The sequence below is a fragment of the Cydia pomonella genome, chromosome 14 (genome assembly GCF_033807575.1).
Source record: "Cydia pomonella isolate Wapato2018A chromosome 14, ilCydPomo1, whole genome shotgun sequence".
Taxonomy (NCBI): domain Eukaryota; kingdom Metazoa; phylum Arthropoda; class Insecta; order Lepidoptera; family Tortricidae; genus Cydia; species Cydia pomonella.
In genome coordinates this window covers 4,341,502-4,354,133 of record NC_084716.1, presented here as the reverse complement: position 1 = coordinate 4,354,133, position 12,632 = coordinate 4,341,502, and the positions used below count along the sequence as shown (strand labels likewise).

The following is a 12,632-nucleotide window of genomic DNA, read 5'->3' as shown; positions in this document are numbered from 1 at the left end:
CCTTTTCCATTCCGAAATTATGGGAGAAAAATGTCTGCAAGTAGGCCTCAACAGCTTGGTACCACTGTTCGGAGGTATCACACATCCCGGTATACCCCAATTCACCTATATCTCGAAGCTCTCCAATTTCGTCGGGCTCATAAACATGGATGACTGTTCACACAGTGACTACGCTTCTTGCCCGTGTCGGCACAACATCGAACCAGGTCAAGAGCATTCCGACTACCGTTGTCAAGATAATCACTGGCATCACTACTGCGCGGGACACGTCGGTCGGTGGCTGCAGTTCTACCTGGAACGTGCGATTCTATTGAAAGAATCTCAGAAGCACTACCAGTACCGCGTGAGCGAAGTGCACGGGCCAGTAACAGGCTTTTATTATTCAATCGGCGAGATGGCAACTGCAGAATATTGGCTAGGGTGGGCTCGGATGAGTACTAGCTGGCGGCGTGTATTTTAAAACGAAATCAAACTTGATGAGTTAGCGTAGACGACTACTCCGACATAAGCGTGTGTTTAATACATTCATACACCTTACTTATATTTAAGATTTGTCATTTTATAGCTTACAGGATTTGTTAGACTATAATAATGTAATAGAATATTATTCTAAATATGTCCTTTTTATTTTGCCTGTAATGTTAGAGTTATAGTATCACAGATACCTTACTTAGAAACTATGTAACGTGTACCATACCTACCTATCGCTGCATAGCATGTCACTGTGCACCTACAATCCTCTTACAAAGTGTAGTGACCACGGTTATCTATGCATAGGATGTAGATTGTACAACCTCTTAGTAGATAGAACTAGTGCAATATAACATTGTTATTATTATATCTCCTTGGATTTCACGGGCCTATAAATCCCGGTCTTTTGATAGGCTTGCATGGGGATATAGATCCAACACGTAGAGGCCTCTTGGAGAGCTTTAATGTCATGTAGAACGCCTGCTGGAACCCGTTCACGGGCGCAACAATAGACACCAATGAACCGGTCGCAACAGGCATTGGGACTATTGTAGTAAAGTGAACAGTATAACGGTCTATGGATTGAAGTTTGGGAGGACAATGAGACTGGGTTATTGCAAAGACGTCCGGACACCTGCCATAACAATGTTTTCACTAGTTATCGAGGCAGGCGGTGACTCGCCCATTGTTATTATTATTAAGCCAACTAGCTGAACATCTAGGATCATGGAGGCATTGACATTTATGAGGAGGTACACGCATGCTTGTGTAATGGCATATTGGCCAATTTAAGTATTTAACGGTAACACTATAGTTTAACTACATCCCGCAACGGCGCGAAAGGAGACCACCACGGGGGCGAGGAAGAGGATGGCGACGGACGGTAACACAGCTGTAACGGTTGATTGTAATATATTTTTTTCACGTCAGCAGCTCGAACAAGGGTAATTTGCTGCTTAAAAACAGTGAGCAAAATCGCATTTTGCTCACCGAGTGAGACAAAATAACATTCAAGTGACCTTTAGATTCGAATGTCATTTCAACGTGCGGGGCCTAATACAAGTTCGAAATATTTGGATTCTATTGTCTTTATCCCTTTCACGTCATTAGCAAAAAGAAAGAGACAAAAAAGTGCATACGTAATTCAACGGTATATTGACGGTTTATAATAGAACCCCGAAATAAGTCAGACCGCATCGTTCCAAAATACCCTACGAGTCTTCATTCGTAATAATTAATTAATGAAATAAAAGTTTAAAATTTAATAAAAACACCATATTTTACGTATTTTATTATACAATCAAAACAATGAACTTATACAAATTTACGCAATTGTTACGCAGTAAATAATTCTACTTAACTACTTTTAACGATCTCTACTATAGTTGACAAATAGTAGTATCCGCAATTCGGACCGGATCTTGCATTTTTTTATTACAAAAAAAGTTGTCGATTGAACTGTCAATTGATGTTCGTTAATTCATTATTTTCGTATTATTTTTTTTGAAATTTCGTTCGTTTTGTTTTATTGCGGTAATTATAGTTAATTGTTAGAATACCTTCAGAAAACATGAGTGAAATAGTGATCCGTCCGTCTGGGTTACATTTTTTCAGGTTGTATTTTTTGATGGCTGACTGACGTGAAAATTTTTGTGTACTACACGAGATCAAAGTTATTTACATCTCGTGCGCTTTTGAGTCCCTTACTACGCTCAAGATTCTAAATTATAGAATCTTTCGCTTGCACGGGACTCAAAACAAGCACTCGAAGAAATATCAAACTTTGCTCTCTTGTTGTACAAATAACTATTTTAATCAAAGTAAACCCCATTATTATTATTTTTTTAAGTTACCGCTGACTAAATACAGATAAGACGCGTAATTCTAGTGTCACACGCATTCGCAGGGACCTCAGGTTAGGAGCTTGAATCGAGGACTCATTGTCTCATAGCAAAACCTAGAACTCCTCCAACAGTCATACTTCTCCCGAGTCTACTATGCATTAAAGTCGTTTCTCCACTGCATACAATAGTATCACCCTCCTCTTCCCCTCGCACACCGTTTTTTATTTTCGCCCCGTAGGCTCTTGTGTCCCCTACTGTAGTAAAATTTGTAACTAGTAAATATTTTCAAGTCGAAACTTAGAATCATTGTCTGTTGTAAAATTTAAATAATAATAGTCTTGAAACGTTTACTAGAATAACTTTCAGCGGATTAGGTACTTATATTTAATTTAATTCATCATCTTTGTTCGCTGTTTGAAAAGCTATTACAATTCGTAATCTATCAAAATATGGAAAACTTTTAGTGCATTATTATATTAAAATGTATGCAGCATTGCAATTCATAACCTCTGTCGCCGGATCTTATCAGCTCAAGTTTTACGACTGAGGTAAGACCTATTTTTTGCTATAACATTGCAAGGTCGGTGCAGCAGCCCTGGTTACCGGCGATACTATGTAATCTAGCGGTTTCAAAAGTCTAAGATCATGTAACCAATTTAAATAATCAGCATTTATCGAATACGTGCACATCTTGTGCTAATTAGTCACTTGATTTAAGAAGTCTAAAATGTTAATGTTGGTTTATAATATGCAGATTTTACAGGCAGTTTTCTTTTATATAAATTAATGCGCACCTAATATTTGGGTTCATTTACTAAACATGTTTTAATAACTCACGAACTATCAAGATTTTAAATGTTAAAGTTCAAAAATGTAAGAATAAAATTTCAAATGCTTTGTGCTAGAAATTAGCGAAAAGTTTCAGGGATGACCTGTAGGGTGATTTAGTTGAAATCTATATTTATAATGACTTTCAACTGAAGCTCTTTGGTGGTCAAATTATCACTTAATAAGCAGACATGTTTATATAGATTATGAAAAATGTCAAGATTTCACGACTTTCGTAAACTCAATCAATTATCTTCTCCTAGAATTTTATAGATCGTAAAATTTTATCAAAGTTAAAACTAAAAACAAAGTTTTTATTTAAGATTAAGAAGGTCTCAAGCAGTCATTCGCGGAGTATCTGGCACCTAAAATACACGTACGTAAAAATCTCCAACTTAGGATAGGGGGAATACGCAATGAAACGAACGCGTTATGAAACGGACACTATTGATATCTTAGAAAAATCTGAACGAACATATTCATGTCTTTTGGTTGCTGGCAACACTGATAAACATAAATACCGTAAAATGCTGCAACTTTGCCATTTAAGCCCAATTTTGCCTATTTCATTTCAATTACGACCTCTCGAATTTGCTTAGTTTTTTCTTGTTTTTTACCATTTGGTAGTAATTTTCATTATTCTGGCAACACATATTTCATTTTTTTACAATGGTAACTCCATTGTTGCTCCGCCAGTTACGTATCATAAGTCGGCGTGAGTGGCAGCATTTTTTTAGTGTCTCGCAACTTTTGAATTTTTATCTACGAAAAAGGTGTTTTTTGAGAAGTGGTAACGTCCCAAGGTAAGTAAAGACTGTCTATTTCCCGTAAGTTAAATATTTTCAAGAAAAGGACATGCTTTCAGCATAATAACGTACTAGGCAATATTGGACAGTGTTTTGGAAACTTGAATGACACAATTTTGCCTGGGTCTAGGGCTGTCACTAGCTGAATTTTATAAATGTACAGAAAAGAGTAAAAATGAGCTTACCTAAACTGCTTAAATGAGTTTATTTATTACAAGCTTTTTATTAACTTGCAATGTTTGTTTGTTTAAGTCAAATCTTGCAAATCGATTTTCACCGACTTTCAGTGTGGGTACCTATGTAGATCTGCTGACAATGTGTTGCGACTGCAACTTATTATTATATAAAAATCAACGCAGTAGCTAAACGCAGGCGTCGGGCTCGGCTAGTATTCGGAGGCTTTTTAAAAGCACCAATAGGAGCGCTCCACATACTCTGTATCGCGGCCAATTAGAAGCATCTAAATTATAACCACCTTTTGTACTCATCAAATATTGCAAATCACTCTTTCATCATCCTCCATCCTATCAACACCTATTTTCTACATTGAACCGTTTTGACAAGAACCCTTGTAAACCAGTACCCTTTGGAAGATTATACTTCGCTTCATTATAAATCGAAGTTTTATTTAAGTCGTCGAGATCCTGACCTGCACGGCGGCACCACAATGCAATAATAAACTAACGTTAACAAAAAAGACGTATGGGTATTAAAATGATAATTATAAAAAAAAACTGATTGCAATCTGTTATTATATTTTTATTGTAGTTACTTGCAATTGTATATTTATTGTATTATAATTATGTTGTATGTTTACTTGTAATTGTCTTTTTGTTCAAAATTTGCAATCTAATTTTCAACCACTTATTAGCGACCAATTTAGGTGTTTGACATACTTATGTAACTTGGGTGACAATGCAATGTTTATGGTACCATCGAGATGGTCTGATGATGGAGACCGAAGATAGCAACTTCTAAACTACACATAATAAACCCACTGTGTTTAGGCTCATTTGATTTGTCTTGCAGTTATCTTTCTTATCGAAATCTGGGTTGTCAGGTGTCAGGTCGATTACAATTGGAGTTCAAAGGTGATGGGTGATTAGAACTTTACAATGAAATAGAACTTTACACTATAATAATGCATTGAAAATTAGCAAAATAGTGTATCTGCAATGTACTTGTAATAAAAAAATTAAAATAAGTTCAAATTATTAAATACTAAAAGAAAAAGAAATCAAACAAAATTATTTTACATTTGTTTGATGATTATTTTGTAACTAACAATATAAATAGATTTTATTAATAATAATAATTTTTTGGCACAACCCTACAGTTAACGATATTTTTGTATAGAAAGTTTGTGGAACCTGCTACAACTTTACCTATTGCATGTGAAAAAAAAGTATTAAGCTTATGGCAATAATTTGACTGTCAGGGACAAGCATAATGTCTCATGCACAAGAGTAAATATTATTGCAAATAGCAACAGATTATTTATGGAGATATCCGATCCGTCTAGACAAAGTTACGTCTTAGGCCTACAACTTTGCCTGCCACTTTGATTGCTTGTAAATCGGAAATACAGTATGATTAGGTAATGAGATTTGAGTCTTATCTGGTAAGGCATAGGGTATGTTTTCCGACTAATACTCATGAAACTCATAATGAAAAATAGTTTCACAGATATAAGAAAAAAACGTCAAAATCCAGGCAAAGTTGCAGCGTTTTACGGTAAACCCACAGTGATGACAGATCCCGGCGGCCATTATTTAGTTCACTTTTTCGCAGGTTGTTGAACCGCACGTTTTGTAAAAAATATTGTATATTTGCAAACTGATTTAAAATTCGATAAAAACTTAAGCTACAATTGTAATGGTTGTACTTGTTGTGACATATTCTCAAGAAGGTACGGAACGGTGAGTTATAATCTTATCAATACTTAATTATTTAGAATTTGGATAAAATGTTTTTAGGTTAGATTCACAATGAATCGGACAACTACCGTCGCGTTGAAACGGACTAAGACTAACAAGTAGAATTATTTTATGTAGGTTTTTTTTAATTGTTAATTAATTATACATATGATCTCAGTTTGAGTTCTACCAAAATATTTGATAAGTATTATTGTGTAAAGAAATATTGACACCTACTTTTATTGTTGCCAAATTGAAACTAAAACTAAGAAGTTGAGATTCTAATAATTTATGTTGTTTTCTTTGTAATTGTTTATTTTATGATCTCAGTTTATGATGTACGAAAATGTTTGACTTATATAAATAAAAGTTAATTCATAAAAGTAAAGAATTTGTGAAACATTGAGTATTTATGTGGCTCAAAGTATGGCATTGGTTCCTAGTCCGTTTCAAGACACCCATTGTCCTATTCAATGCTACCTGTGTTATGAAACGGACAAAAATGAGATAAAAAAAAAACAAATTTCTTACAATAAATTGAGTTTTCATCTGATATGGTGTATTAATAATTATACAATAGTATATCCTAATTCCTTAAGGATAGTTAACGAGTTCCTAAGTTTGTAACTACAGTATGTAATCTTATTTCAAATTTAAACGTCCGTTTCATGGCGTATCTCCCCTACCTAATTCGAAATTTTATAAAAAAATTCTACTCTTAATTTAGTATTTTTATAAACAGCAGAAGTTGGGTGATACAGAAAGTTAACGTGATTTTGTCCTAATTTTCCTTGGATATTTGTAGAAGTGTTCGAATAAGAAATGGACATGCCGCCGCCTGTCCCACCGAGACTTACAGCCTCTAAAGTCGATGCGATTTTAGGAAGGTCGTTATCTGTACAAGAGAGAAAACCGGCTGCGGTTCATTTTGCCAAATTGTATGCTTGCTTGGATATGATGATCCATTTAATCTTATCATGGACTCCTTGCTCAAAAAGAAACTCATAGAGATTCGGCCGTTAATATATTTTTTTTAATTTGGTCATCATGTGCACGAATGTGTCAACTTTATCCCGCCGAATTTGGTCGAAAGATTTAAGTAAGTCGAAATTAATCAATGTTAACGCCTCGTCTTTGTTCGGGCATCTTCGGGAGCCGTCGCCGACGCAATGCATGGTGCGAGGCGAGAAGTGGGGCCGGTAGCGGCCATTCACTCAGCAATCTTGCGACGGACGGTTGTGCCCGTCCGCTTACAATCTATGTATCACAAAAGTTAAATTATTATACGTGCATGTATTGGACTACGAGTGTCATTTAACTCACCTCATCCACGACCCCAAGATCTTCTCGTCCACCCCTACATGCGTGGACAATCAATTTTATATAATTACAGGTAACATGGAACGACCGCGCACTTCTCTTCCGCCGAAGCCGGAAAAGTACAAAACAAATATGTTCGGCTGGTCGCAGCCCCCGCGCCTGCTTTCAGCAGCGTCAGAAGAGACTCATATGTATTTATATTTTGGGAAGTCTCAATCGTCTCAAAAGCCTCCCAGGAAATGAATAATGTTAATTGTAATATATTTTTAAAATAAATATATCTTGGGTAGTTTGAGTTGTCAACAGTAAACTGGATAACACCGTCTCTATCAATTGGGTCACATATTAATTAGTTGATAACCTTTTTAATAACAGAGATAAACTTAACCGTTATTTATTCAATTAGTGAATGAATTAGTGGTACTGTTATTTTAGGGATAGTTAGCGGAACAATTAATTGGAAACTGATTTAGAAGCACAATCACTAAAAATTATTCGATTATTTATTAATTTACGATTGATAAATAATTAGAAGTTGACACATTTCAATTTTGATAAGAAATAAGAAACGAAATAATAATATTTGGACCATATTTTGAAGCGAAAATAAACACTAAGTTCATTATCATATGACAACAATTCATATACATTTGTGTGCCAAATAATTACACAATTTTTTTCTATGAAAAAACAATTTTTTAAGGCAATAACTTTAACGATCTTCAATTCAAATTATTTGTTTGAATTCAAGTAAAATAGTTTGAAGTTGACAAGTGCTTTTTAAATTATAAATTTCGACTTCGAAACTGTTCCTGGTAAGATTGCCTGGAGTGTTTTCTTATCGGTGCACCCGTAGGTTGTGGATCGTGTCCCGTAATGGCAGAAATGTGTTCGTTGCTTGCCCGCGGCGAGACTTAGTCTCACATCGCATTTATCACGTTAACTTTTCCACGGTTTACTCAGCGACAACGGTGGAATATGGAAACAAGCTAGTGGCTGTTTTTTCAATGATTTTCGAAATGAATTGACGTTCTAATTTGCTCTGTTGGTTAATTGCAGATGACATTGACGATGAGATCTGATTCGTCAAAGTAAGATTTGCTGAATATGTACGAAAACAGTTTCCAGTTAGAAGCGAGGAAGTCACGTCAATTTTGCGACACCTACAGGCGATACCGCCTAAGTAGCTTCTAGTCTTATGTTTTTATGCCATAGAAATGTTTTACTTGTTTAGTATTAATAAATTTGAAATGTTGATAATGATACATCAAACAGATCGTTAGGAATTTTATGCATATGCAGAGCCACGGGTATATAAACGCGAGTGCAGGGTCTCGCTCACATACATTCCACCTGCGCTCGTCTAGATAAAAGTAAGTACCTAGTGCATTATCTTTCTTATTTTTAGATTAACAATAAACATTCGCTTGTTTAAAAAAAACGCTGATCAATTGCAGCTGTGACCGGTTTGATAAATATTTAGGTTCCGCGTTATGTTCCTAAGCGTAACGCGATTAAATTTAAAGTCAATTAAACAGTACACTCGCATGAACGTTAGTTTTCCACGAGCTGTCAGCGAACGCAGAACGATAACGACCAGTGTGTGATGGGTTCTTCGAAATTATTTTGGTTACCTTACAGGTAACAGGTATCTTTAACGTTAAATTTTAATTAAGTATTGGTTGTTATGGCATTGCAGTGAACCCCACCAAATGTCAGGCCATCATACTTGGTAGTGCGCGCTTGCTGTCTTTGACGGACACGAAGTACTTAGCCCCTATCCAGTATGAGCAAGTAGATATACCTTTTGTGCCGCAAGTGAAGAACCTGGGGTTGATCATCGATAGTGGGCTGACCTGGGATCCTCAGGTGTCTGACGTTTGTCGTAGAGTGACCAATACTCTAAGAGCACTTTATCGGTTCAAACATTTTCTCCCGACCTGCACCAAGACTCTTCTTGTCCAAGCCCTCGTTCTGCCCATCCTGGATTATGCTGATGTGTGTTACAGCAATCTCTCACAAGCTTACCTAACCAAGTTCGATCGGTTACTTAACAATTGCATCCGGTTTGTCTTTGGACTCCGAAAATACGACCATATCTCTGCTTATCGCAAAAAACTTTACTGGCTCCCTATTCGTGAACGTCGATCCTTGCGTATTCTCTGCACTTTGTTTACAATTTTATTTAATCCTTCAGCCCCTGATTACCTTCGTTCCAAATTCAAATTTGTTACTCCGCGCCCCGGCACCGATCTCCGAACCTCCCGTAGCCTTCAACTTATTGTCCCTCGACATCGTACAGGTTTCATGTCGAATTCCTTCAACATTCAGGCAATCCGGCTGTGGAATGATCTTCCTCTCTCTATGAGACAAGCCCAGAACAAATTCTCCTTCAAGCGCATGTTGCGCAAGCATCTGTTTGACAAGGTTCAAAGGTCGTCCTCATGATGTTTCACAATGGGTATATATTTATATATGTATGTATTTATATTTATGTATCATATTATTTATGTACGTATAATTTTATATAGGTAATATTGTGATATTTTTTTTTTTTTTTTGTCATTTTACTCTGTATTCTGACCCTGCACCAATTATGATCTTTCGGTTTGGCTCATGGTTGACTGGTAGAGAATGCCTTCTGGCATTAAGTCCGCCATTTGTACTCTTCATGTATTGTGCAATAAAGTTTAAATAAATAAATAAAAATAAGTACAATAGTTATATTGCGATAATTCAGTGTATACTCAGTTGGCGACCCAAATTTCGCAGCTGTCTACTTACCGTTTAACTTTTATGACCGATTGTCGATGAAATAAGTTACAACGTTACCTGGTGAGTTCTATTTTCAGAACAGATACGAGAATGAGGGAGCGGCTTATGACGATGACCTCTGAAGAAACCAAAATATATTAGTTTTCATAAACTTTTTTCTGGTTTTTCTAAATTTATGATAGCCGCTACTTTCAATTTGTGATCAAAAATCACAAACCGTTGTCTTGCGACCATAAGAATCTTATATAAGGATTTTGTTCCAAGGTCCAAGATGTGGGTAAGAAAAAATACAGAGAATAAGATCGATGCAGCAATGAAATCCCTCGAAGAGATGAAGATCAGCCCTGCAAAGGTCAAACTGGATTCATCTCGAAATGCACCCACGTGTTACAAACCTAGACGTTTGTTTTACTGATTGATATTTGTTCTATTATTAATAATGAATAATGATCTCACTATACTTTGGTTAATTATTCTTTAAGTCGCAAGTCCGCATTCTGATGATAATTATGAAATATTTGCATTGGTCATAAATTATTTTAATAGTTTTGACATTTCGCAATTGACTTTTTAAGCAGTTCTTTTGGTTCCACATCGAGTGTTCAAATATAACCCATGACATCACGACTTAATGCACATTTTTATATTTTAGATAAAATAACCAGGTAAAATTTATGTTTTTGCGAAATCATGCCTCATATTATTATCAAGTTTTATTACTAAACCCGATGAAAACTATGCAAAAACGTGTTTAAAGTGCGACAATGCTAGGTCACGATTAGGTTTAAGTAGGTAGGTTAAGGTTAGTTTGAAGTTATTTTGGATTTGAAATACATTCTATTTTAATAAGAATTTTCTAGTTATTTACGGTAATCTTTTATTGTGCATCCGTAGAAATTCCTTTTAAATCTGTCATATTTCTTGAAACAAAGAGTTCCCCTCGAAATCACTTCATGCAATACCAATAAATAAGCGGACTCGAAATGTCGTTAAGTTCTTAGATATCGGATTTGGAAGACTTCTTTGTACGATTCGTTTCAACGGAAGCTCTTTGGTGGTCGAATTATCACTTAATCAGCACATGTTTATGTAGATTATGAATAATTACAAAACTTTAGGACTTTCGTGAATTCAATCAGTTATCTTCCCCTGGAATTGTATACCTCGTAAAATTGTATCAAACTAGAAACTAAAAACAAAGATTTATTTAAGAATATGATGATTTCAAGCATTCATTCGTTGAGGATCTGGCACCTGGTTTACACGTAAGTAAAAATCTTTAACTCAGGATACCTAATTAGAAATTTCATATATTTTTCTGCTTTTAATTTAGTATTTTTACAAATCGCGGAAATAAGAAATGAACACACCACCACAACCAACCAATGGCACCACCTGGCCCACCGAGACTTACGGCCTCTAAAGTCGATGCGATTTTAGGAAGGGCGCCGTCTGTACAAGAACGAATATAATATTATGTGAACAATTTTGCACAATTTAAAATGAGATATGCTGATAAGATACCAGATAACCTTTTCTTCATTATTTACAATATATATATATATATATATATATATATATATATATATATATATATATATATATATATATATATATTCATTACATACAATGACTTATTAAATCTTATCATGTACTCTTTGCTCGTAAATCACAGAGATTCGACCATAAAACAATTTTCGTATTTTTTTGTATTTGGTCATCATGTGTATGAATGTGTCAACTTTTCCCCGCGGAATTCGATCTAAAGCAAATTAAAATTGATCATTTTATATAATTGCAGGTCTAACATGGAACGACCAGGAACTTCTCTCCCGCCGAAGCCGGAAAAGTACAAGATAACAAGTCTCAATTGTCTCAAAAGCCTCCCAGAAAATGAATAATGTTAATTGTAATATATTTTTAAAATAAATATATCTTGGGTAGTTTGAGTTGTCAACAGTAACTGGATAACACCGTTTCTATCAATTGGGTCACATATTAATTAATTTATAACCTTTTTAATAACAGAGATAAGTAAACTTAACCGTTGTTTATTCAATTAGTGAATAATTAAATAATGGTACTGTTAAATTAGAGATAGTTAGCGGAACAATTAATTGGAAACTGATTTAGAAGCACAATCACTAAAAATTATTCGATTATTTATTAATTTACGATTGATAAATATTTAGAAGTTGACACATTTCAACTTTGATAAGAAATAAGAAACGAAATAATAATATTTGGACCAAACTTTGAAGCGATAATAAACACTAAGTTCATTATCATCTGACAACAATTCATATGCATTTGTCTGCAAAGTAATTACACAATTTTTTTCTATGGAAAGACGATTTTTTAAGGCAATAACTTTAACGACCTTCAATTCAAACGATTTGTGATTAACAATCAAATTGAATTCAAGTAAAATATTTTGAAGTTATCAAGTGCTTTTTAAATTATAAATTTCGACTTCGAAACTGTTCGTGGTAAGATTGCCTAGACTGTTTTCTTATCGGTGCACCCGTAGGTTGTGGATCGTGTCCCGTAATGGCAGAAATGTGTTCGTTGCTTGCCCGCGGCGAGACTTAGTCTCACATCGCATTTATCACGTTAACTTTTCCATGGTTTACTCAGCGACAACGGTGGAATATGGAAACAAGCTAGTGGCT

The 12,632-nt window shown here is 35.1% G+C and overlaps 1 long non-coding RNA gene across 1 annotated transcript; it reads left to right on the top strand.

Annotated features, from left to right (window-relative positions):
• Positions 1-8,001: 8,001 nt before the first annotated feature.
• LOC133524754 (uncharacterized) lies at positions 8,002-11,894 on the top strand. The gene is made up of 2 exons (XR_009800424.1): positions 8,002-11,225; positions 11,762-11,894. It is a non-coding gene; the product is annotated as an uncharacterized LOC133524754 (long non-coding RNA).
• The last annotated feature ends 738 nt before the right edge of the window (positions 11,895-12,632 follow it).